Source organism: Strix aluco, chromosome 13 (genome assembly GCF_031877795.1).
Source record: "Strix aluco isolate bStrAlu1 chromosome 13, bStrAlu1.hap1, whole genome shotgun sequence".
Lineage (NCBI taxonomy): Eukaryota > Metazoa > Chordata > Aves > Strigiformes > Strigidae > Strix > Strix aluco.
Genome location: NC_133943.1, coordinates 19007870 through 19033332, shown reverse-complemented (window position 1 = coordinate 19033332; position 25463 = coordinate 19007870).

Here is a 25463-nt window from a genome sequence, read left to right as displayed (position 1 = left end):
GGTGCCTTCCTGCATTCGTAGGTATTGTCCCTTTTATTAGGAGCATCGTAGTCATCTGCAGAAATAATCTTAGACCTCTCCCTGCAATTGCCCTTCACTTCTGTTTTGTTGATCTGCATAATAATCAATTTCTCCATTAAAGGCCATTGTTCTGCAATATCCATCTGTGTCCTTTGTCCTGTCTGCTTTGCTGTCGCGTATATTGAGTTTTTCTGTACTCTGCTTTCCTTTCAACATGCTGAGAATCAAAGGAACTTGAATCAACTTCTTCATCTTGATCAACTTCTATAAAATTGTAATTTGCACTGCTGGCCAAAGATGGTGTTGATATTTGATGCTTTGTATTTCCTTAGAAAGTATCAGGAAACACTAAAATTTGCAGAAGGAACCTTGCCAGTGTGATTGCATCAGGTAGATCAGATTTCAGGACAAGATGTGGTGGTTTTTTGTAGAATCAAGGGTCTGGTCCCTCAAAACATTGGATGACATGTTTGGTGACATCGTGGCTTATAGGACTTGATGATCTTAAAGGCCTTTTCCAACCTAAATGATTCTACGAATCTATGATAAGCTAAGGTTTTCATGAAGTTGTCAAGAAGTATCTGTATCTGCCCACTGGTGTGTGTGGCACATGATGCTAGGACATTCATTCCTCTGCGTTTGATGAAATAGATACTGCATATGTAAATGTGTGTTAAGGCATTAAATGTTTCCTTAAAAACATAATGAAGGCAGATTAGGGGGGATGATGAATTTCAATCATACCGCGTGCTTAAATTTGGCAAAGCATTTCCGCTAAGCAAAGCACTTGGGCATGTTTTAAGTCTTGCCGTTTTCAGTGGGACTCAGACATCTGTTTGTTGTTTTGTGGAGTAGTGTCCTGAGAGCCCAGTTTTTGCCTAGTGAAAAGGGTATACTTGTATATCTTGTGTGCTCTTCAGCAAGGACTTATTAAAAACTGGTCCTGGATGTTCACTGCGGGAACAGCCGAGTGAGAGGCAAGCCCAGTCAGCGGTGGGAGTCCTGAGCCAGTGGGTTCCTATGCCTCTGTCTAGACCAAAGAGGTTTGGAAATTTTCAGATTAGCTTTGGATAAGGCTTTGAACTTCTGGATGCTGCTCCTAGTCAGATCAGACCTCTAAAGGGCTTGAGGTTTGCCCATTGCTAATTTTCATATGCATTACATTAAAAACTCTTAAGTTGAAGTATTTCTTATTTTAAAAATAGAATAATAAAACAATAAATCAGAAGGAAAAGCATGCTGAAAAAACTGTAGAAAACAGATGAAAATTAAAAGGGAAAAATGAACTTCGTAAAAATACCATACATGCCAGACCCTTCAGATATGATTTCCTGCGTATTACACTTTAAAAAGCATGATATTACAACATGCTCTCACATGCAGGGGCCAAAAATATGAAAGAATAAAGCCTTGTTTGATCTAGAGAGTTGAATGGATGTCATTTGAGCCATCCATGATCTGATCTTAGACCTGGGACATGTCAGATGATTTTCCACTCAATGAGTGTCTGCACCACTCCCTTGTCTCTTCTCCACCCTCTTTTTGAGCAGATAGTGCTGACACGCTTCCTGTTATGGGCTGCTGGGTACCGCTCCGGAGCATCCTGGCACCCGAGTGCCTGTGGGTTGGGCAGAGGACTTCAAAAGCAGTTTCTGGCACAGGGAAGAAATATTTTGAAGTGAGTTTGGGTGCTTCCCAAAGCAACCTGCTCCAAGCAATTAGAAAGAAAGCTTACATTATCTCATGTAAAAGACTCAGATTCTTTAAGGAGCCTGCCAGAGATTTATGAAATACTGTGTTACTGCTGAGAAACCTTGACAAATGCAGTGACTGCTGACGAAAATTAAAAGCATAAACATGATGCGGAGGTAATAGCTCAGAGCTGTGTCTGCTCTTAATTGCTCAGAATCTAGAATATACTTGATGTGTATGTTGCAGATGGTAAACTTGTTTTGTTATTAGCCAAAGCCTATTGAGTGTGTGATGGAAGCTATGGAAGACAAAAGGGAGGGAAAGGTTAAAAATAACATCTGCTTGATATGAAGAAGTTACAGCTATTACTAATACATCTTCTGGAATTAATGTTTCATACAATTTCTCTCTACTTAGTGAAAGGTTGTATAACTAGAAGGATATTGGGAACTTTGAAAAAAAGATAGAGGGTAAAAAGCAGATACATGTTGTATTTCAGTACAGAAGTAGCACTTGCCAGAGTCTTTGAACACACAATCTTGAAATGGAGTGTTTTCTTACCAATGTCTATCCAGATACATAATTTGCAGTTAAAAGCTGGAGGATTCTGCTCAACTGTTCTTTTTCCATAGCAAATAATTGCAAGGTGGCTGCTCATGACTCTGCAATTCAGTAGTGTCAGAAAATACCCTTCACTGGAAATTATTAATGCAAAAGCTCAGAAAAAAAGCTAAGCTGTTTTTCTCCTCTTCAGGAACCTGCTTGGCAGTCTTACTGAAATGTGCACTTGGTGCCTGTGTTGCAGGACCTGGTATCACTTCTGCATGTGGGAATTGTGAGATGGGGCCAGGCCACCCTGCATCTCGCCTCTACTTACAAGCAGGTAGCAGGAGAATTTGAACCTGCAGGGCTGTTGGCTCAAGAGGTTGGGGTGTTTTTGTGGTTTTTTGTTTGGTCTTTTTTTTTTTTTTAATCTCTAAATGCACTTGCTAGTTTGTCTGCTGTAAATTAGTCTGGATAAATAATTTGGGGAAAATTGCCATGTAAGTGAAGTTGTATAAGTAGCAGTGTACTTTCCTCAGTCTTCCTATTTTGAGTACAAGATTGGGAGAGCAGGTGGCTAAATGGGGGCACGTGTGAGCCTAAGTAGTAGATTAATAAGGTTCTCTAATGAAGTGCAATAAGCAGGCGGCCAGCAGCAGCTCTGACACTTCATCACAACAAAGAGTTTTATGAAGGTGGGAGACCCTGTGCCAGACCATCACACCAGGTGCACCCACTAGTTCATCTTGCTTTTACCCTGTAGCATTTGTAAATAGAGAGCAGCTGATGGGGAAACAGCTTGTGGTTCTTCATATGCCAAGGAAAAGCATAAAAAGAGAAAAGCTAAGCAGCCATTTGTTGTGTATTAGTTGTGCATCCGCATTCTAGCTGGAGAAATGACAGTAGAAAGGGTGATTTTAGACATTTAAAATTAATCGGTATTTGGAGATGAGTATTGGAGAGGTTCTGCCTTTTCTAATAGTAGTCACAAAGCTCAACACAGGAGAGCTTTACTGCTGCGTATCCAGTGGCACGCTCCTGCCCCGGTCACTGAATTGTGCAGTAGTTGACTTCTCCCTTTGGTGTTGAACTCCAGCTCTTGATTGCTTCGTTTCGGCTGGATCCTACAACAGGCCACTCTTTGGGATGCTGAGTCTTCCTCAACCCTGGAGGCATCTCCATCTCATCCACATGTATCTGTAGAACAAATAATAAAAAACCTACTGCCTGATGCGCTTGGTATTGGCAGGCATCAGGACTTGAAATCCCTTTGTGCCTCCCTTCCGCTGACAAAGATCTAGTGACTTCTGGTTCTTTGCTTTGGAAAGCATCCGGCTTGTACTGTTGAGGGCTGTGATCTTTACCACGTTTCAGTGTACGCAGACAAGAGGTGTATGTACATCGTTGCCTAGCTAGTTTATTTTAGCTAATTGGCAAAAGTGTTCAGAGCAAGAACGTGCTGTGTGTGAGGTGCTGGGAGATGCTGCTGACAGGTGGGATTACAGTGGGGAAGGCAGATGCTCAGTGTGTACCCAGGGTTGTACTTTATCCCTTTTGTGGCCACTGATATCCTTCTCTTGACTTTTTTATTGCTAGTGTGGGTGTGGAATGAATATAAGTAGATAACCATGCTTATCTTTCCACTTCTTCGAAATACCATGTGCCCCTCTCTCCCCTGTATGCTCCTTATGTATTTGTATCATAAATTTAGTGGTCATTAGTGTTATGTAGTGCAGTCTCAACTTGGGATATTTAGCTTACCACAGCTTAAATAATAACTGGTAGATCATATTCCTGGTCAAGTGGTCACTCTTTGAAAAGAATAGTATTTGTGGGACAACTAACGCTTTATTCCCTTTGTAACCAATATTACCAAAACGATCTAAAAATTACCTGTACCTAGAAAGGCTGTGCTGATTTTTTTTTTTTTTTTTTTGGTCAGGGAATTTCAGCATATGAATGACTCCAAGTATATGTGTGCACTGGTATCTGCTGTTTGTTACCAGTTTGACTGACAGCTCTGTGTTCTGTTTCCTTAAGTGGATGACCAAAACCACCCAGAGCACAGCACTAATAAAAATAACACTTCCTGAGTATGCTTTCAAAATTCAGGACCGCATTTGTAAACTAGCTTTCTCAATATTCATGAAAAATTGTTACTATCCCTGCACTAATAAGAGCAAACCACAGTGGGTAGTTTGTTTTTGAAACCTTAGGTAGTTTCCTGCACAGCATTTACCCTTTGATGACCTTGCTTGTCAACACTTGTAATTTGTGTCTCTGCTAGGAATCCTCTCCCAATATCTGCTGGATTAAATCCACCTTCTGAGGTTTATGGCACTTTCAAGTAGTATAGCTTTCACTGCCCTCCTTTAAATTACATTTTCCCTTTGTTACGCAAATGTGTCATATTCTACGGCTCCATTCATTGTCTGAAGTACCTTTAATATATGTCAGACTCGCCAACACTTTGTTTTTCTTTCGAGTCCTTCTGTTTTAACATGGAATCACAAAGCCTAGAAAAAACAGGCAGAAATCTGAGCAGAGACATGTCCAGAGGAAACTTGCATTTTTTAATCTTTATATATAGTTGATAAAAAAAAAATCTCTTTTTGAGGATAACTGACACGTAAAATTTTTTGCCCTGCTTATTTCATCAAGTTTCATTAAAAACATGGGCAATCACTTAATCTTGGACTATGAATGAAATAAATGCTGAGCAGCACCAGGTCATCTCATTCTGTCCAGGATATCTCGCCTGTAGCTGGATGCTGTGCTGGTGTAGCCCAACGGAGCTTGCCGGGCCAGGGGAGCAGCAGCACAGGCACTGTGACCTCGACTTGCAGTGCTGCTCACGTTAAGGGGCTACCTGATCTTCTCAGCTGGGAGTGCAGACACAAGCGAGCTCAGGTCACATTGCTTTGCATTTAGTCATCATTTTTGTACTTTGAAAAACATTTGAGTGGTTGTTTTCTTGTGACTTTTTAAAGAGGCTTTAGGGCACATTAAATAACTTTGAAATTACTTAAAAATTGAAGTCTTATTTTTTTAATTGACACAGATGGGGAAAGTATAATTTTACTTGAAAAATCACAGAGGATTGATACCAAGGTCATGAAGGTGCCTTTGAAAATTTTGCTGTTAGGCTTTTCAGTGCAATATTTGTTGTTCTTCAGTGAAAACCAGCTTTTTTCTCTGCTGTATCCATCAGGAAAGTTTAGTTGTTTCAGATAAGTTTAACTTTAAATTCTCTCACTGACTTGTGTAATAATTTTTAGTCTATCAGTTCTTTAGAGTTGCTTTCTTTTGATTATTCAAAATGCGTAACTGATTGAACATGTTTGTTTTGTTTATTAATAAGAACATAATTCTCAATCAAATTTGTGACACAAACACTGTTGCCAAGGCAAAATTTCCTTTTCATGAACTCCTGCAGTGCTCCTATTTTTTAATCCCCTCAAATATTCCTGCCAATTAAACACTGTGAAGAAACTGAGAGGCAGATTTATTCAGTGTTACTTGAAAGTCAGCTGAGGCTCTGTGGAAATGCTTTCTTCTAAGCTCGTCTGTGAGTGCAGTAAAAGGACAGCTATAAGTGTGAAGACTGTTCTATCTGTCCCTGTTCTGTATCAGAGATATTATTTCATTATGAAAAAGGGAATGAAGAGTAGCACTGGCTAGATAACAAGTGTGGGAAGAGAAGCTGTGTGGGTCATCTTAACAGCATGATCTGTGTATCCCTGTTGGGCAGAAAGTATTTTTTTTTTTCCCCCATTTAGAATATAATTTTAAGTAAAACAGGCTTTTTCAGGTCAAGGGAGATGTCATAGTACCTTGTCCTAGTGCTGTTTTTTTGCAATAGAAAAGTACCCATCAACATCTGTGACTGCAAGGTGAGCTGTTACTGAGTATCAGGAAACTGCCGAGCAGAGCCGGCTGTGTTATTGCCCACCTCACCAGGAACTGCTGGATTTGGAGTATGTTAACGGGAACAGTAACCTGTTGTGGAGGTGTGGCCGTGACGACTCACGCTATGACTTTATACACTTGCCGGACAGGTAACGCAGCCTCACCAACGCTTTTCACCATTGCCCAGCGCCGCTGTTCTCTGTGACGGTACTGAAGGCCGTGCTTTCACTTTGAAACATACGCGTCCTTCTTACCATGCTAACTAATTTTTTTGCACTCATCAGAAATTCAGGATTTCCTAGAAAACGCAAAAAAAAATTATCTTCCATCCCCTGGATCTCGGGCAGACGTTGCTTAGAAAGAAGCCTGTGGCCCGGGTTTTCTGCTCTGGCCAAGCTGTGTTTGAACCAAGACCAGGGAGGTGAAACAAATGTTGCTCAGAGCTATTTTCATGATTGCTTGATCTTGGCACTAGTCCAGCTTCTGAAGCAAGTTAGAATTGCTCTAGTTCTGTGCTGGCCATGCTTGAATTGGAGGCTTCTCCAATTCAAATACATGTCCCTTTTAATTAAAGACTGTCTCCCCGTGCTGCGGACTAGCAGAGCTGATGTACTCAGTATGTCACAGGATGCGTAGGTAGTACAGCCTTCTCATTGTTGCATTTGTAATCCCTCAGTATCTGTGAAACACAAGTCCGTGGTCAACACCATCAGATCCCATGGTTCCTCATCAAACGGTTTCCTCAGCTTGTTCCCTTCACATGATTTAGCTCCATTTACAGTGGCAGTGGTTAAGGGAGGCTCATCCCTGTGCATGGTTCCAGCATAAAGTCAAGTAATATACCTGGGACATCTCAGCAATGACTTTCTGTAAAGGAGTGAGGTTTTTTTCCTTTTCCTAGGCTATTTGCTTCATACAGCAGCCTGAGGCAGGGAGGTAATGGGAACATTAAATTCTCTGAACTGTTCCTACAAAGACAGATGCCTGCTCCTGAGGGGATGACACCAGCAGGTAATGGAGATGTAGTCTTCTGCCCTCTGCACTCAGCTTTGGTCACAGATTGTCTTTTATTCACTGAGATTCACTCAGACATTCACTGAATATCTGAGAAGAACAGGTCTGCTCTTGCTTTTAGAGCCAACTGAATGTCCACCTATGTCTTTTATCCTGCGTTGCTTTCTAGTAAAAAAAGGAATAAAAACCAATCCGAAACAACAAACCATACCTACTCTGCCATGGCATGACCAGTATTCTTACAAAAGCTCAGCCTGACTTTTAAAGTGTTGTTTTTTGTTTTTTGTTTTTTTTTTTTTTTTTTAACCCTGCTCTTAGAGGTCTAAAATGGGTGTTCAGAGGACGCAACAATGGCTGGGAAAACTGAGCTTATTTAGATAGTGAGAATGTCTTTCCTGTGCTAACAGCAGTGAAAATCCTCAGATAAGGCTGCAAGCCTTAATGTTAATTAGACAGGGTTTTTCCTTAATTTGCTGGTCTGTTTTAAAAGTTGTAAATCCAGGGAGCAACAGATGGCTGAGGAAAAATGAGAACAGATTAAGACCTACATCCTCTCTGTAATGCCAGGTGCTATGGAAAATATTTCTGAACACAAAACTTAAGCACTTTGATTGTTTGAGCTATCTGACTCCTTATCTACTGTCTGTGCTGGAAAGCACTAGAGCACATACATCAACTCTAAATGGATGTGTAATCCTATAACTATTCCCTGCTCTGCAAAGCTCTTAAGCATGTACTTCAGTCCTAAAGAAATCAGTGGGTTTGAAACACATGTTCAAAGTTAAAGGCACATGTTGAAGTGCTTGTTAAATTGCTGTCTCGTGCATCTGTAACAGTGTGCATTTTATTCCTGCTTAACCTTTTAGCTTTATATTCAAATCTATACAGTAAGAAGTAGTAAAATGTTTGTAAATGTGATGTCAAATGTGCAGTTTCTAGCTATCCTGAGATCATTGGGACTGTCCTCTAAAATAAGTACTGCTTGTTTGCTTGTGCTGCTTTAGCAATTCATCAGTTTGTATCATTTTTATTATCACTTCATGAGTTATGCCTTTGCAGAAACTTAAGGTCCAATTCAGAAAGATAAGACAACTGTTGGGATCAGTTAGGAGAAGTGGGATTGATTAGGAGAAGACTGTGAAGTGTTGAGAACAGTTTCTGGGACTTGCCAGATTCCCCAGATTTGAAAAATATGGAGAAGGAATTTGAAGAACTTCTTATCACTTCTGTAATAGCAATCCCTAATGATGGCAGTTATTTTTTTAACAAGTTCTCGTACGCTACTGAAGGCAGTGAGAGAAGGAAACACACGGTCTGGTTTTTTGTTAGTGGGAAGAATGCCTTTGCTCTAGCACTCAAAGAATAAAAGTAAATATGATGAGAACATATTACAGATTGCCAGCATCAGTGAATAGCAGATGATCTCCACTGCCTGGAAAAATAAAAGTAAAAACATGCAAAGAGGGACAAACCCAGTACTTTACTGTATAAACAGAAGTCCTCTGACACATTTATGTTCCATGGTGAGAAGCTTTTGAGTCAAAATTCTGAAAAAGCAATAAAATACTGTGGGGAACAAAGGCTCATTTGAGTGGAGAAATATATTGGGAATTTTTGTTCACCCTTCTTTCAGTGAAGTTTTTCACTCTGTGAGTCACTCTGCCTTCATGTGTTGTTGCACCAGTACCTTTGCACTGCCTCGTGTAGGAAACCCAGGGACTGGCCGTGCTACACGTTTGGTGTGGTCCTGTGTATGGTAAAGTGGTGCCATCGATGTTTCTGAGAGCTCTGCACTGATTTGCTTTCATAGAAATGAACACATGAGGCACTCAGGCTCTTTATTAATATTAGTGATTATTCAAAATAGTTGGAACTTTAGCCTGTATTCCTGCAGTGGAGCTGTTGTGGGAGTATATATATTGCAGTAACTGACAGTGTAATTACTCTGATATAAACAAAATGATGGAAAAGTACAAAATATAGTTTCTTCGGATAAATGTGACACGTCTGTTAACTGTAGAGCAATTCTTGCCATTTGTATGATGGCTGCAGTGCCTAAGACCTTGCTAAGACTCTAGTTATTAACGCCATCAGAGCCCTGGCAGGGCAGTTATCCACCACCTGACAGACGCTCAGCTGCAACATCACAGCTCTTCATCCCCATCTGGGGCAGGGCAGGGCGAGCTGGGACCGCCTGTATGTAACAGTTGTTCCGTTTGCTCTGTTTGTAAATGGAACGCTGCTTGTAGTGTTTGGTACAGGATTTGAAACTCGGGTGTCTGGAGCTGGGCTCTAAATCAAGCAGTATGTATGTGCTTATTAAGGTGAATTCAGTACTGTCACATGTTTGTTAATGACTGTGTTAAATTCTGTAGGTTCTGGGTCTAAATACTATTGAACTCATGCAGAACGTGTCTATATCTCAAGTGTTGTAGTGGGACTTTTACTGAAGGGAAGGGGGAAAATAAGGACATTTAGGTATAAAAAACCTAACCAACCAAATAAATAAAAAGACAACCCAGTTGTTTGTAATGGGTCTCAGAAACCTTAATAATGGGAACATTAAAAATGTATATAGCTGTATCACTTAGTTGTTTGAATTGATGGTTACAGCATAGTTTGTTGTGAGAGGCAGGCTAGCTGTTCTCTGTAGTGACCAAGCCCTCTAGCCAGTATATACAGTGAGAAAATCCAGACTACTGTGTGATCAAGCAGTGTTTCATATTTTGTCTTCTCCACATGCTTCGGCACACCCTAGCTTGAGGTGGGACTGGAAGCGAAACTTCTGGAATACATGAGGAAGACCATTCTTGTGGTATTGCCATTCCAGCCAAAACCAGGAAGCGTTGGAAAACTTGCCAAAGAAAAAAAAAAATTCAGACTGCTAGGGAGAGTTTGCCAGCCTGGTTTCCACGCCAAGGGGATTTGGAAAGGCATCTGAATGTTTCAGAGGTTATCCAAACCAGACCAGTAGACTTTCACTCACTATTCCGTGTATGAGTAAGGCCTGAGCTGCGCTGTCATTGAGGAGGTTCCTATATTTGGTTGCTTATTAGCAGCTCTGACCTACCAACTGTAATAACTTCCCCATAACCAAAGGTGCCTGCTGTCCTGCTGTCCAGCCAACCTCAAACTGCGAGTTAAAAAGTCTTATTCTTGAAAAGAGCTAATGGAGGAAAAAAAACAACACCCAAAAAGCCATTCTTGAAGTTGTTCTAGAAGTGTCTGTATCTATCATCCTCTCCAAAATCTCATTTAAAGGCAAACAGTTCCTGTCCTTTCTCTTCAGCCTTAACTCCATCTGCCACCAACTGGTGGAAGAGTGATTCAATCCTGCTTCTCCCATGGCAATCCCATTGCCTCTTTGGCCTCTCTTTGCTTTCCAGGTACCCATCTCTTCCTGATTTGCCATCTTTCCATGTAGGGAGATACCTTTCTGGTTTTCACAGCTCAGCTGTGAGGTAGCACATCCTGAGCTCTGTTACTGCAGTCTGTGTTCAGGTGGGACACTTCACCACGCTCCTCAGCAATGCTTTCCCACTGAAGTTCGTTTGCAAAGACTGGTTGTTCTGATGTCATTGCATCTGAAGAGGAAGCATGTTGTTCCAAGCCACTGATATTTGTATTATTGAGAAGAAAATTAGTGAAAACTGTGCTGAAGTGTGCATTTATAGAGTAGTTTAAATTTTGACTTAAATATTCTTTTGAGACAGTCTTAGCCGAATTGCATGTGTCAGTTTTACAGACCCAGGGTGGCCATAAGAATGTTAATGGTTTCTTACTGTCAGTTTATAACTGAAGGTTTTCTTAATAACCAACGATGATAGTATTAACCTAAACAAACCTACCCACCCTGGACTGCTCCTGATAAAGTGAATCATGGCTGTATGCTAACAGAGGATCTGTGTGTTGTCTTTGGGACAGATCCCATGTCCCTGGACTGAAGAGGAGGTGTGCTTATAAATTACCAAACTGTGGCATTTCTGTATCTTCTCACGCCTTGTAAAGATAGGAGCTAAATAGCTCAAGACATGAAGTATAGCTGGGATGAAGAGTGGAAAGGGCTGTAAAACCAAAGCAGCAAATAATTATTGTGAATTCCCTTTTCCTGATGAGTCTGCAATGTAAAGAAAACAACCAACCCGATTCAGGAATTCTTGATAGACACAGAGTTTTTTGCTTATACTGGTAGCACTGGTATACACCTGGTAGCACATGACCTGTCATATTGAAAGAGTTTCAGTGCTTGGGAGGTATCATAAAAGTGGTAAAAAAAGAGTTTTATTTCTAGAGAGTTTTCTTTGTAATATATTTTGTAAATCAAATAATTAGTATCACCTCAGCACTTGCTGATTACTCAGTAAAAGGTATAATTCAATTGCAGTAAAACCCAACAGAATTTTGTGTTAGGACATGTGACAAGAAAACATACGTCAGGACAGCTTGTCACCCTGAGGGTTTATGGCAGAAAGTCTCCTTCCTTAGAGAAACTAATTTCAAGATAAAATTAACTTAGGAAATTAAATCAGCAAACCTTGTGATTATGTATCAGCTGTTTGTTAGGATCAAATCCAAAGAATAATTTCTAGTTACTTATTTCATCTTTAAGACTGGTGTCATAAGATATGTGGAGCTTTCTCAACAGAGACACCTGAAGTTCATTCCATGCTACAGAACATGCCTAACTACTTCCCTTATCGCTGCAAAATCGCATACCATCTGTCTGGCCAGCAAGCAAGGAGGTGTACGGAGAGTTGTGTGAGGATGTGACCGATGGACAGAGAAGGGAGCACACGTGGAGTACAGCTGCAGCCACTGAGAAGGTATGCCAACAGCTATGACTTTGCATTTTGCTTTTCAATTCCTGCTACTTTGCAAAAAGACCAGCAATTTAGCTTTACGTGTCTCGCTTGTCCCTTCTACTCATAGCTTATTTTCTGAAAAATCATTCTTAAAAGCTTGAAAAAGTGAAATACTCAGTTTTGATTTGAATAAAATATTGACTATATTAGGTAAATGTCTTTTTTTGTTAAGATTTTGCTAGGAAGTGCAAGGAAAATGAATACTTTCTACATCTCTGCCTTCTTTAGCTTGACTGTAAAAGGTTATCTTTAGTGCATGCAAAAACCTAGGCAGTTCCTATCAAAAGTAGAAGTAAATTTGAAAAATGTAAGGTTCAGTAGTTTTACAGCCAAGTGAATCTGATGGAGTCGGAATTATCCCTGCTTTTCTGCTCTCTAGGCAGCTGTGTCCTCTGCCGAGAGCTTTGTGTTTTCTAGCTATGAAGATTTTCCTAGTAAGGGACTTTCTCATCTTTTCTCTATTTTTATTGTGACTCTACCAGGAATAATAAAAGTGTTCAGCTCTTATGCTGAAAGACTTTTGACTTCACTCTAGAAACGATCTATTAGGGAGTATTTTACACCTTTTGTTAGACCCACTGAGGGATAAAAAAAACCCCTCTGCAAGGTCTTCTTACAAAAGGACCATTCACACTATTTTGGTTGTATTTCTGTTTTCAGCTTGAACATGATAGGAAAAAGAACATTTGTTTGCAGCAGCTTTTTAGGAGAATGAGCTGCACATGTGAAACTTTTCCAGAAGAAATAGTAGTGTAAGAACAATGGTATAACTTATTTACCTTTTGGTTTGATTTGTTAGTGGAAAAAAAGGAATGCACTTGCATTTCTTAATTATCTGGTTGGCGATAGGTGTAAAGGGGAACTGGAGAAGATAATTCTGAGTGTGGGCTGTAATTCTGGGTATCAAAAAAAGAAAAGTGTTTGTAATAGTTAATACACACTTGGTTCACGATGCTTGATGTCAGTTACATCAGTGTAAGTGCACAGTAATGTTCCTGAGGTCTAGAGAATCCCAGCAAGCAAAAAACTGGGCTGACATCAAATTCAGGCCAGTAGAGTTGTCGTCTACAACACCTCTGCAATGGTAGACTAGTGATGGCTTAAAAAAAGTTCTGATGCTGCAGTCACTTAGTGGATGTGTTGCACATCTAATTACTTTCCTGAGGTCCACGTGAGTTAAACACTTAACTGGAGTTTTCCAATGTCTGCAATACTGCATCCTTGTAAAAAACCTTCAGAAGCCCATGTTTGTTAATGGGCTAGGTCAGAGCTCCATGTTCATTATGGAGTGTCTCTTGCTGCCTTCCCCTACTCGGGGCGGGAGGGGGGGAAAGTACATCTTGTTTAGATCTTCGTGGGAACTAAATTACCTGCTAGCTTAAGTGGAGGTATGCCAGCAGAAGACGTGACCCTGTGCTGTTACAAGGCGTTGTAAGAAGCCATGAGCTCTCGAATCCAGTAGGAATTTTTGAAAATCTCACTGTAACTTTAAAGCAGAAGGGATATACCTATTTACTTTTCCTTTTACAGTCTGTATTGGGTTGTTCTTTGGGAGTCCCAACACAGACTAGTAGGATTTTTTTAAAAAGCATGTATTTTTTGAGGTTACTGCCAGTCATTGTAAAGAGACACTGAATGGTTGTTTGGCTTGGTATCTTGCTGCACAGTTGAATAAAACAGCTGTAATGCTGTCAGATGGAGTTACTTAAATCCTATTGAAATTTAATAGGATTATCAAATAGCCCATTTTTTATCCATGTTTACTAATATGTAGTCCACTTTTTTTTTTTTATCTTCAACAACAGTCCAGGAGAATTTTGCTGCTGTTGGAAAGAAATATTCAGTGTATGGATTCAGACCATGGCAGAGAACACGTGCCTGTTAGGATGATCACATGTGCTGTTACTGAGGGTGCATTGGGTACCTGTAAACCAGTAACACAGGTATATTGGGCTACTCTCATAACAAAATTAAAACAAGGAAAAGATGTATGTGCCTGTGGGATGAGACTGGATTCTCAAAAGACTTGACTACATTTTCTTAAAGTCAACAGGTGTATTACTAGGGATTTCGGTGAGAGCACAGCTGAACCATGTTGAGTACATCTGAAAATGCTGCCTGCAATTAGCACAGTAGACATGAAAGCTTAGCTTGGTGGGCTCACAGGAGTATTTATATTTGCTGCACTGGAAAGGTGACACTATCAGAACCTAGAACTACACTAATATTTATGGCCCCTATTTCCTAAAGCATGTACTCTGTATCCTCTTTATTAATTGAAGCTGTATGTTGGCACCATTGAAAGCCACTGAGATATTCTTGGTTTTTAGGGGAATTTGGAACCACCTTTGGTGTAGCAAGAAGCTCAGTAGAGGTTTGATTGACTTCAGAAGTGAAGCTAGTCCACAGACTTGAAGTTTTGTCTGTGTTTGTGATGAAAAGATGGAGAAAAAGCGTTACGGCTTTATTTCCATTTCATTTTCTGTTCTGGTCCGTGCATGCGCCATGGGCCTTGGGTTTGGAATAGAGCACATACAGATTCTTCAGAAGACGACTTTGTTATCCAGATAAAAATGTGCATTTCAGAAGCAAAACACATCTGTGTTGCAGCACGGCAAGTTCAAAGCCAGTCAGAGAAGTTTATGGGAAGCAGCTGCAGGTTGTCTTTGCTAATTAGGAACAGAACATACTTGAGGATTTGACACAACAGGTTTACACAGTGCGATTAGGTAAAGAAAGTTAATGTCTGCTTTTAATAACAAGAGCAAGTAGCAGAGGTGGCAAAGTATTTTTAATGACATCATTTTCCCAGCTGTTTTACACATCTGTAATGCGGAACGTCATTCCAATTCTGTAACACTTCATCCTTGCTCTTCCACACCTTTGGGATAAGGGATAAAGTTACCTGTCTGGAAGGGAGCAGCCTGGGAAACATTTGTATTTGCGGTTAGTTATCAGCATTGGTCATGTTAAAACATTGGCTAAAGCATACTGCATTATGTATATATTTTTTTCCAACGTGCTAATTACTTCACTGTGAATTTGGCACTTATGCAGAGATCCCTGTGCTCTTGGCCAAGCTTACATCTAGGAATGAAACATTTGCAGCAGCTGCAAAAATGTTTTTACTTATTTAGAGCATTATAATGTTTTATAGCCATGAATAATGACAAGTATATAAATCACTCATTAATTTGTAATGTTAGATGCTTCCCCTTATGATGTCTGAGACAATGATGGCACGGAAAGGATGTGTGAGGTGGCTATACTGCATTTCTATGCAGGCACACGTGCTGACTACATATATATAGGGTCTGTTTCAACTCCTGTTAAATTCAGTGGGATTTCCATTTGAGTGGGCTTTGATTCAGGCTCCTTTTCTCTCCTTTTATAAGGAAGGTGTGGCTCTGCAGAACTACCATTAAGGTGGTGTCTGGGCTCCTGTTTTCAGAAGGTGGCCTTGTTCCGTGAAGATGCCATGGCCAAGTCAGGATGGGTTCCTAACTGCATCCAGAGCATGACTGGAACAAACTTAATTGATCTGTGTGCTAGAAAATAAGAATATAATCATTGAGTCTCTTAGGCTGCATATTTCTTTTTCATAAACCTGAGAAGCTTGCTAGCTCAGTAGGAAACAAGGGGAAATTTTCTTTCAAAATAATTTTGGGATTTGCCACCTCTTTGGATCAATGTCTCTTGTGCTCCTCAGCCCAGTAAGTGGTTCTGAAAGGCTCTCACCAGCTGGTTTGCTCTGTTTATCATTTGGGTCCACTCTCAAATAACCATAACGTGTTTGCAAATTTGGTTTTCATATTGTGTTCCTTATGACAGGCAGACTTTCTTAGAATATTAGTACATTGACAGATTGTGTATGGCATGTTTTGTGAATATATCTGAGCTGTATGATTTCCTTACAGTGTGAATTACCTTCAGTTTGCAAGAAATAATGAAAACACTAACTTTGATATAAAATTGTAGTGTGTCTGGAGAGAAATAAGATACTAATATTTAAATGCAAAATAAAACAGGTTCAAGACAAATTATGCTGTGGGTCAGAGAAGGAGGCACTATTCATTGTAATATGATAGTAAAAATCTTCTTGTTTTTCTTTACCAGTGCAGGGTTAAGGAAGATGATCGAAAAGATATCTCTTTGGGAAAGATGTCTTCTTTCTTTTAAGTTGATACTTAATATAGAATTTGCAGAAGACTTAAGTAATTAGTAAGTGCACAGATAAGTCTACCAGTGCTCCTTTCAGCCAACAGCTCCGTTTCATCACAACTTCATATGATCTGTTGTGTTAGTGTTTTGTATGTACATTTTTATTTATTTGTGTGTGCAGTAACGGTTGATTTCAGCTTCATTGCAAAAACGCATGGGTATTTTTCAAAATGAGAAGTTTTTCAGAACTGTTGAAATCAGCTATAAAATTCCTACAGGGTTGGAAAGTCTGAAAATTTAATTTGCTTCTGAAAAATGAAATTTTACTTTATGCTGTGAAAAAAAATGAAAAGGTTCAGGTAGCTAGCACAAGTCTTAAAAAGCAAAGACAAAATACAATTTTAGAGCAGGCATATAGATTCAAAGAGAACAGGAGAATACCTTTTTGTAGTGAAAAATGAACTTTGTACACCTTGAGTTTTGTGTTGATTAAGTTAACATTTACAATTTGTTCTCTCAAGTTTCTTTAGGATATAAATGATACAATTTAAAAAAAAACCCAAAACCAAAACAGTGACAATTTGCATCAGTGGGAGAGCTACCACACAAAACTGGTAGAAGACTGCATGTGCTGTACATATTTTAGAAGTGCAAAAGTCTGGCCAGGTGATAACAGAGTCAAGGTTGCACAATTTGATTACTGAGTGCTGTGAATTGTAATGTGACCTTCAGATGAAGATCTTGGGCCAGAAGCCAAGTATTCGGGTAATATTTCAAGGGTCTACTCAGCACTGGAATTCTTTGTATTTAACATCTCCATGGCACAGGTATGATGGGAGGTTGCAGGTGATCTGTCTTGCCAGCCTCTAACCTCACCTACAAACACAACTGCGTGTTGAATACTCTTTACATGAGCTTCACAAACCTATCTCCTTTTCTAAACAAAGTTAATCCCAAGGTAAGCTCTATGCTCTGTTCTTGGAAGAGATGGGGATTTCCCATTTAATTTATCTGTGTTTGATTAGAACTACAGATAACTTGCTGAAAAATTGCTAAGCCATTTCTCAATAACTTGGATGATTCACATCAAGACTGAAGCTTTTTCTAAAAACCTATCTTATCTGAACCAAAAAGATTTGGCCTGACATAAGAATCATATGTGAAATTCTGTATGCTCTGTTGTGCGGGTGGTTAGCTAGATGATCATAAGTTTTCCTTTTTGGCTTTAAAATCTATTAATGCTTCCTATAGCTTGAAAATATTGCAAAGCTTAATGAATCTGACTAAGAAAAAGCAGGTGAAAAATTCAGCTATGTGAAGCTAATGTGTGTTTGTGTTGGTGGGGCCCAGCAGAGGAGGGGTTAACACACATGAGAGGGTTTTCTGTAGTGGGTGCGTGGATCCGTCCTGGGATGCAGAGGGATCAGGGCTGCCTGGAATGCAGCACAGTGCAGTTTGCAGAGCACGGCTGGCTGCCAAGCCATTTAACAGTCGGCTGTTTTTGTTGAAAAGGCAGCTTGAAAAGTTAAAACCTTCTGATTTTTTAAAATCAGCTGGAGAACATTATAGTCACGCAGAACTGAAGGCAGACAACTCGTTAAAATTAGCATTGGCCGTAATTAAAAACATGCTGGGGGAAAAAGACCATGAGAAGAAACAGACTCTTGGAAAGCTTCTGACATTGCTAGATGTCTAAATGGAAATGTAGCTTGCTAATTGATTTAAATAATTGCTAGGTTACTACATGCTTCACCCACTGCAGTAGATACCAAAGCTGTTCTCCTGTGCGTGGTGGAGCCCGGGTAATCAGGTCTTGCAAGCTTGGGAACAAGTAAAGGACCTTTAGAGGGGTGAGCAGAGAAACTAGCTGCTGCATTGCCAGGCTCCCCTGCACCGTGCTGGGGAGAGACCTGTTCCTCCTTTCCAAACTCTGTTATTAGTCATCCATTTTTCTGTGTGACAGCTTCTCATGCTAGTTAGTAATTGACATCGCTTAGGAATTTGCTTGACAGTTTGCATCCTCCTTGGACTCTCCTAGAGGTTGTGTGCTACCTTTGAGTGTAGGTTTGGTCCATGCCAGTATGCAGGTTCATACTTGGTCCACATTTAAGACTGCAAGCATATACACAGGAAAGATTTTTTGGCAGGTGGGAAACTCAGAATTGAGTTCAGCCTTTGCTGTGAGTGCAGATGATGGCCACTGGCGATGCGGACAGCGGGCAACAGTGACCAGCTTTGGGAAGAGTGGAGGGGAAAACTGGACATTCTAGGTCTGTACCAGCTTATATCGTGATGGGATGGGCATAGTATGACCATCCCAGCCTGCTTCCCATTGCTGTGCTGCTGTCTGCAACACTAGAGTTACTATTTGTCAACAAAATGTTGTGAGTTCCTGCTCAATCTGCTGCTCTCACCCCTTACCATAAGTGTCAGTAAAACTAGGTGTAAGGGTGAGGTGTAGTCTGAGTCTCCAGCAGTGCACGTGCTTGCAAGGGCCGTGAGATCTGAAGACAGTAAAGTCGGGGAATACAGTTTGTTTCTGTAACAGATGGCAATGCAGATGTGTGATGGCAAGTCAAGGAGCACATCTAGCATGTGTCTGCTCCCTGCTCCAGGTTCCTGAGGGTGGTGTAGCTGTAAGTACAGGGAATACAGTCAAATTAGCATTATCATCAGGTACACTTGGAGTGTCGTTGCTAAAATAGTGGGGCTGCCAGCATTTATACCTGCATGAGGAATTTCTGTGCTTGGTAATGTAGTATTTCTTTTCCATTTGTTCTGGAAAACTTGCTTCATAAAAATTATCTTCAGAAGCTCCTATAGTAACTTTTCCTCAAAATAAACATCATTATGGCTTGAACACTAACTCATGCTGTCTTCACATGAACCAAGTCATGCTGTCTTCACACGAACAAGCAACCCGAGTGAATCCTTAGTACTTATTGTACTATTAGGCCTAATTTTGTAGTGCTGCTAATTTTACATCCATCCTGTCCCATTTAGGAGGAATTTTTATTTCATAGCTATTGCATATGGTTAGGAAGTGTCCCTTTCCACACGTCGTAATTCATTTTTTTTTCGGTTGGCTTCTATTGTATAACACAACATAATCATGAAAAATCCTCTTCTTGTTTAGTCTTAAGAAGCCCCATTTCATATCATCATGCAGAGTCTCGCGGTTTGTACGTGTTGTTACAAAGATAACAAATCCCGCTTCATAGCCTTATGTAAGACCTACTGGCTTCAATTACACATTGTAACTCAATGACTACCCTATTAAAATCATAACACAATTTATATTGGCTTTTACTGTACATTGTAACATGATGATAGGCCCTTTTCATGTGATGCCTTTTGGCTTTTTTAACAAATCGAAATGTCACAGCCCACCTTTTTATATTCTAATGTAATGAACTCTTGCCACAGCTCCATCTGATGCTTATTGGCTTCTATGAGAGATCCTATTCCTAATTTAATGAGTCCCTCTTCGCATCATAATGTAATTCATGCCGGCTTTTACAGCATATCCTCGCACACCAGTGCCAAATCGTATTGTGTCATAAAGCTAAGTGGCTTCTAATGGACATCACACCTCCGTAACCCTGTCGCACGCTGTAACGTCCGTCTCTGCTTCTCTAACATGTTGCAGAAGCCCGGCGGCTTCTCAGACCGTCTGCTTCAGACGTGAGCCCTGCCAGGGCTCGCCCGGCGGACTGCCGCAGCCTCCACAGAGCTCTTGTGCGTGCAAAGTGTGTGTCACAAGCGTGTTTTAAAAGCTATTTTAGAGAAATGTTACCTGTCAGACTTGAATGACGCCCTTGGTCCTCCTTGGTTATCACACAAATAGTAGGCTGAGGTCCTTTTCGCTCTTTGCGTGTTTTAAGCACATGTAGGGTTTATCCTGCATAAACTTCCAATAAGGCGTTTATTTGCTTCCTTAGCAAACTATAATTTTAGGGCTAAAATTGTTTTTTCCATTCCCATATCCATTTTGAGCTTTTATATTGTCTAGGGGAAGGTTTTCCACAGTGTAAAACCAGGAAATCCCTTTTTCAGTTTGTATTAGTGGCAATTAGAGCACTCTTGTCTGAAGGCAGAAGAGGCAATGACCCAATGTTCTCCTCTTCTGGTGCTCAGCACTGTGATATAAGTGCTTGCTGTCCCAGAGGTCACTAGAGGAGTAAATGCAGTATTTCACTGACTTCTCTTGAAGCCCTTAAATGTTATTCATAAGAAAAGGATACACAAATATTTACTGCTCCAAGCTGGAACATTAAATAGCATTAGTTTCAAGGTATGCAGGTAACTCTGCTGACTTATGGTATAAGAGTGGTTCCCCTTAAAGTGTCTCTCAATAGGGCTAACTTATCTTAAATATTGTCAGTATTGTAAAGCAGATGCTCAAAATGGGATTTATTTTCTAAGAATTCAAATGTCCACATCTTGTCTAGTCTCCTTAGCCTACATTTGTAGGTGGAAAGGAGAAATGGCAATGTCAGGATATGGTGACTGGATTTAGTATAGAAAACTCCTTGTAGCTGAGGTGAATTGCTCCCTGAAAATGTTTTCATTCCACTGATAGAAAATGGGATCTGATGACTAGTTAGATGGAGAATCCAATCTTGGTAAGATGGCTGTTCATAAAAATATCATGGCTGGGTACTGTGAATTACACATTTGGGATTTTTTTTGTTTAAATCTCCATCGTATTTTCTGTTCCAAAGTTTTCATCAACTTGTAATGACTCAGCTTTTCTCCTTTTCTTATCTGTTCCCTTGTAGCCTGTTCCCCACCCTTTTCTCCCTACCTGACGTGCATTCAAGATGATGCTGGTTGTTCCTGAATGCTGTTTGCCAGTGTTCAGTAGGATTTTCCTTCTCCAGGTCTCTGAGAAGAGCTGGAGAAGTGCAGTTCAGCAGCCTAAACACATGAATATGTGCAGTGCTGAGAAAGTAGGTGCACTGGGAGACCACTGAAGGATTAGTGATTTTGACACACACCTGATCATTTCTGAATCCTCTTACTGAACTGTGCACACCCTCTCTGGTTTTCTGTGGTGCTATAAAAGAGTAATCTTTGGCCAGAGTTTCAGGCTGACATGGAATGTGATCCTTTTAAGTGAGCTATCATTATAACTCTTTACAAATCATCCATTTTGTTTATTGCATTACAGATTATAGATCTGAGAGCAATAATTTTATAACTGAGCTCCTTTTAACACTGTCACAGGATTTAATTCCCTGTAAAAAGGCAAGTGATGAACTTTTGCCTTGTATAGGACAACCTGTTCTGATTGTTCCTTAAGCTTTGGCAAAAGAAAAACTGGTATGTCAAAACTTTTTAACAGAAATATGACTTTCTAATAGCATTGCTGCTCCTCTTCTCCAGGATTGAAGCTGGGCTAGCTCAGATCCCTGTTCTCTTCTGTGGCCTGGGTTCATCAGCCAGATTGTATTGACATTGACTTGTGATGACCTGAATTTTCTATGAGAGATATTTTGTTTAAGTGAGAGGGAAGATCATGGTACAAGGTGGAGTATGAAATGAGATCAGTGGAAGGTGGTGTGGTCAGAGGACTCAAACTCCTGTTTCATCAATGCACAGACTCTCAGCGTAGCTGAGGTGGGCAGATGTAGACCTCTGGGGGACCTCTAGTCCGGCCCCCCTGTCCAGGCTGGGTTATTTAGAGCATGTGGCTCTCAAGTGTGTCCAGTCAGATCCTGAACTGGTGCTGAGGATGGAGAGTCCACAGCTGCTTCAGTCAGGCTTTCCACTGTTTGATCATCTCACAATAAAAACAAGGGTTTTTTTCTTGTCTTTAAGTGGATTTCCTGGGTTTCAGTTTGTGCCCATTGCCTTTTATCCTGTAACTGAGCACCACTGAGGAGAGCCTGGCTCCCTCTTCATTACTCCCCCCATCAGGTATTTATATACACTGATAAGATCTCCTGAGCCTTCTCTGCTCTAGGCTGGACAGTCCCAGCTCGCTCCATCTCCCCATGTATGACAGATACACCAGTCCCTTTATCGTCTTCGTGGCCCTTACTGGACTTGGGGTTTACCAACAGCTCTTATGCACCACACATTAATCTTGGAAAGACCATTGTGTTTCCTTGACCTCAGCTTTGCATGAAAGCTTCTGTGGTCCCTGACTGTAAACCATTGGCAGTGTTCAGTTTTCAGTGGAATATAAATTCTATGGGATAACTTGTATGGCTGGGGTTGGTGCAGCAGTATCATGCAAACATGTCAGTGTAGGTAATTGATGAAGTGTTGTGTGCACAGAGCTGTAATATGAAAAAGGACATCACTGCTAGGTACCACTGTTCCTGTCGAGTATGCTGGTAACATGGCGATAGGCATTATCATTTATTCATGGAAGGCATTATCATTTTAACATTTAGGGTTTTAGAGAGAGTTATAACTTTACAAATGTAGAGCTTGGTGCTCCAGGTCATTTTATATGTGTTATCTGCACCTGACAGATTCAATAGTTGCATAATCTCCTTATCTATGTGGATTACCTATTACCAGTTATGGGGCACAGATTGACTTGCTAGTTCTGTAAAAATAAAATGTATGCATTGCGTGAAAACAAGGACAGATAACTTGAATAAATAGATGTAGAGTCTGAAATCATAATTATGTTGCTTGTCTTACAGTGTCTGGTGTTGGAGCTAAAATAGTAAAAACAATAGAAAAAATTTCATAGTAGAGTATCTTTCCAGGAAGTGATTACTGCCTCCTTGTGTGTCCTGGTGAATGGTGCTGTTTTAACAATTCTGCTGACATGTCCTGTCCACCAGCTAAGGAGGCCTGGATGTGACAGCTTCATTGCCCATCCTTAGAATGCATGGGGTAGTGCTGCTGGGAAACATAAGATACTCAGCTCTTCTGATTTTATAGATGGTCAGTGTTTTGGCTCTCAGTCTGAGCTAGCTTGCTGAAGCAGTTAAGAATAACACTCACTTGGAGTGAGTGAAGTGATCATTTAATATTTTCTAACTAGTTTTGAGTCATGTGTTAGATGGCCGTCAAGTTTTTGGGGCAAGTATGCAAAAAAGATGATGCAAATCTTCACCTGGATTAAACTGCTCAGCTGGCCGGTTTGCGAGGCTGCGGCCCTTCTGAAGTGCAAACTCAATTTATGGCGTGTGGTCAGGGAACATGTGAGCTGGCTCGTGCAGCAAACCTGTCTCCTCGCAGCCCCCTCCAGTGACTCATGCTCCCAGCTGCCATCCCCCCTTTCAAGTCTTGTATTACAGGTTGCAGGCATGGGCAGGGAGTCGGGCAACTCTGGTCACACCTGCATGAGTGGACTAGGAACAAGATAGCTGGATCCCACGTCCTCATATGTGAGCAGAGGCAGGTCCAAAATCTTTTCCCCTTGTTATGGATAAATCCAGAACATGCTGGTGTTAAAAACATGCACTGCCGGATTTGATGTTTTTTTATTCCTAAATCCCAATCTTACCAGTTACTTCATTTTACGAGTTGGAGAATTCTGCAATTGCTTGGTAAGTCTAGACAATTTATTTACTAAACTCTTCTGGCTGCTTAGATACTGAGCTGGTTTGTGTATTCAGTCCTGTTACGAAACTGTTTTGGCGGCGAGCGGATCCCTTAGGTACAATAAGCAGGACGAGTAAATACCAGCCTGTCTGCCAGCGTGGGCACTGCCGCCGCGGAGCCGTCCCCCGGTCCCTCTGTGCGCAGCGTCGCTCTTCCAGAGCAGATGGGAAGCGGTCCCACAGGGGAGAGAGCTTGCAGCCATGGCGACAGCGGAGAGCCAAGATCTCAACCCACTGAAGCAGTTGTGTGTAAGTGGTGAAGAGACTGGGATGTTTTGTTGATCTGCTGGATTTCAGGTGAAGCATGCAGGTTCAGCTTTGCCCGTGCTGCAGGATCTTGCTATACATGTATTTACGTGCCTTATCCAAGGCAAGGCTAGTGCTGGAGCCTCATGTAAGGCTGACACCCTGTTTCCTTGCTGTTCTCTGCACCCTGCCGGCCTGTCTCCCTTGGGGATTGTTACGCCAAGAAGAAAAAGTGTTTTGCATAAGCAGAATGATCTCTCCTGCTGACAGTAGAGTACATGAGCTCATGCGCCTCTCAGAAGCGAAGCACAACTGAAGCAAGAACACAAATAACACCATGGTTCTTTTCATCTGTAGCAGATGATGCAGAGACCACCCCATTGTGTTCATCTTGCAGAATAGGTTTTATCTCCCGTTCCTGGCCACAGGAAGGAAAAATAAAGACATCTTTGAAATGTCCTTTATGTTTTTTCCTGAGACAGGCTCTTCTCCCTGCTGAAGGAATCGCACTTCCAGTGCGCACAAGCAGGTGACAAGCAGTCACCTGCTTGTGTGCAGCCTCGTAACTCCCTTGCACAAACATCTGACATCCTCTGCTGAGATGTGCTGTGCTCACACGGCTGCGATCCTCATGGCTTCTGCTGGCCTGGCCCGGGGGTGCTCTGCTCTCCTGTCCCCCATCAGCTTCTCCCTGCAGCACAGGGGGAGGGAGGAAGGGGCACTACAGGGGCTGAGGTCCAGGAGAGGACTGGTGTTCAGCAGATTTTGCCTAAACCTTGTAGAAGAGATAGTGGTGGAACTAAAAAATTAGAATTAACTTCTGGGTGGTGTGTTGGTGTCTGGGAATTTCATTGTTAAAATGGAGATTTCTGGCGTGTTTAAAGACAATGTTGCAATGATGCTTTTTTATGGGACGTGATTTGCCTGGAGCTGGTAGATGATAAGAATACAAAATGGTGGCTTAATGAGGGTGTCATCTTTACACAGTTTGCATTGCATTTATGTATAACTTCTTAGCATGTTATGCTTATTACCTTTATTCAGTACATCAGGATTTGCTAGGACTGTGATCTCGGAAGCAACGGGTAAAGATACGGAGAACAATGTTTGGATTTCCTACATTGGAAGGACATTGTGTAACCTATTCAAGGAGAGAAAGATTGCTGTTTCAAGTTTCAGCTCTGGTAGGAGGTTTGATATAAAAACAGGTGAATTAAACTTCAAAAGTTTCCAATCAGATAAAATGAGGAACATATTAAGTGAAGTAGACTGGCACTGTTTATTAGAAAATGGCCTATGAAGGAAAATTGGCTAAACTTTAAAGAGGTGCTGGAGTTGGCTTGGGGTGAGTGAATATATCTTTACATAAAACTAAACATAAAACTTTAAAACCAATGTGGATGAGTGATAAGTTGTTAAAGTTAATTGTGAGTGAAAATAGAGC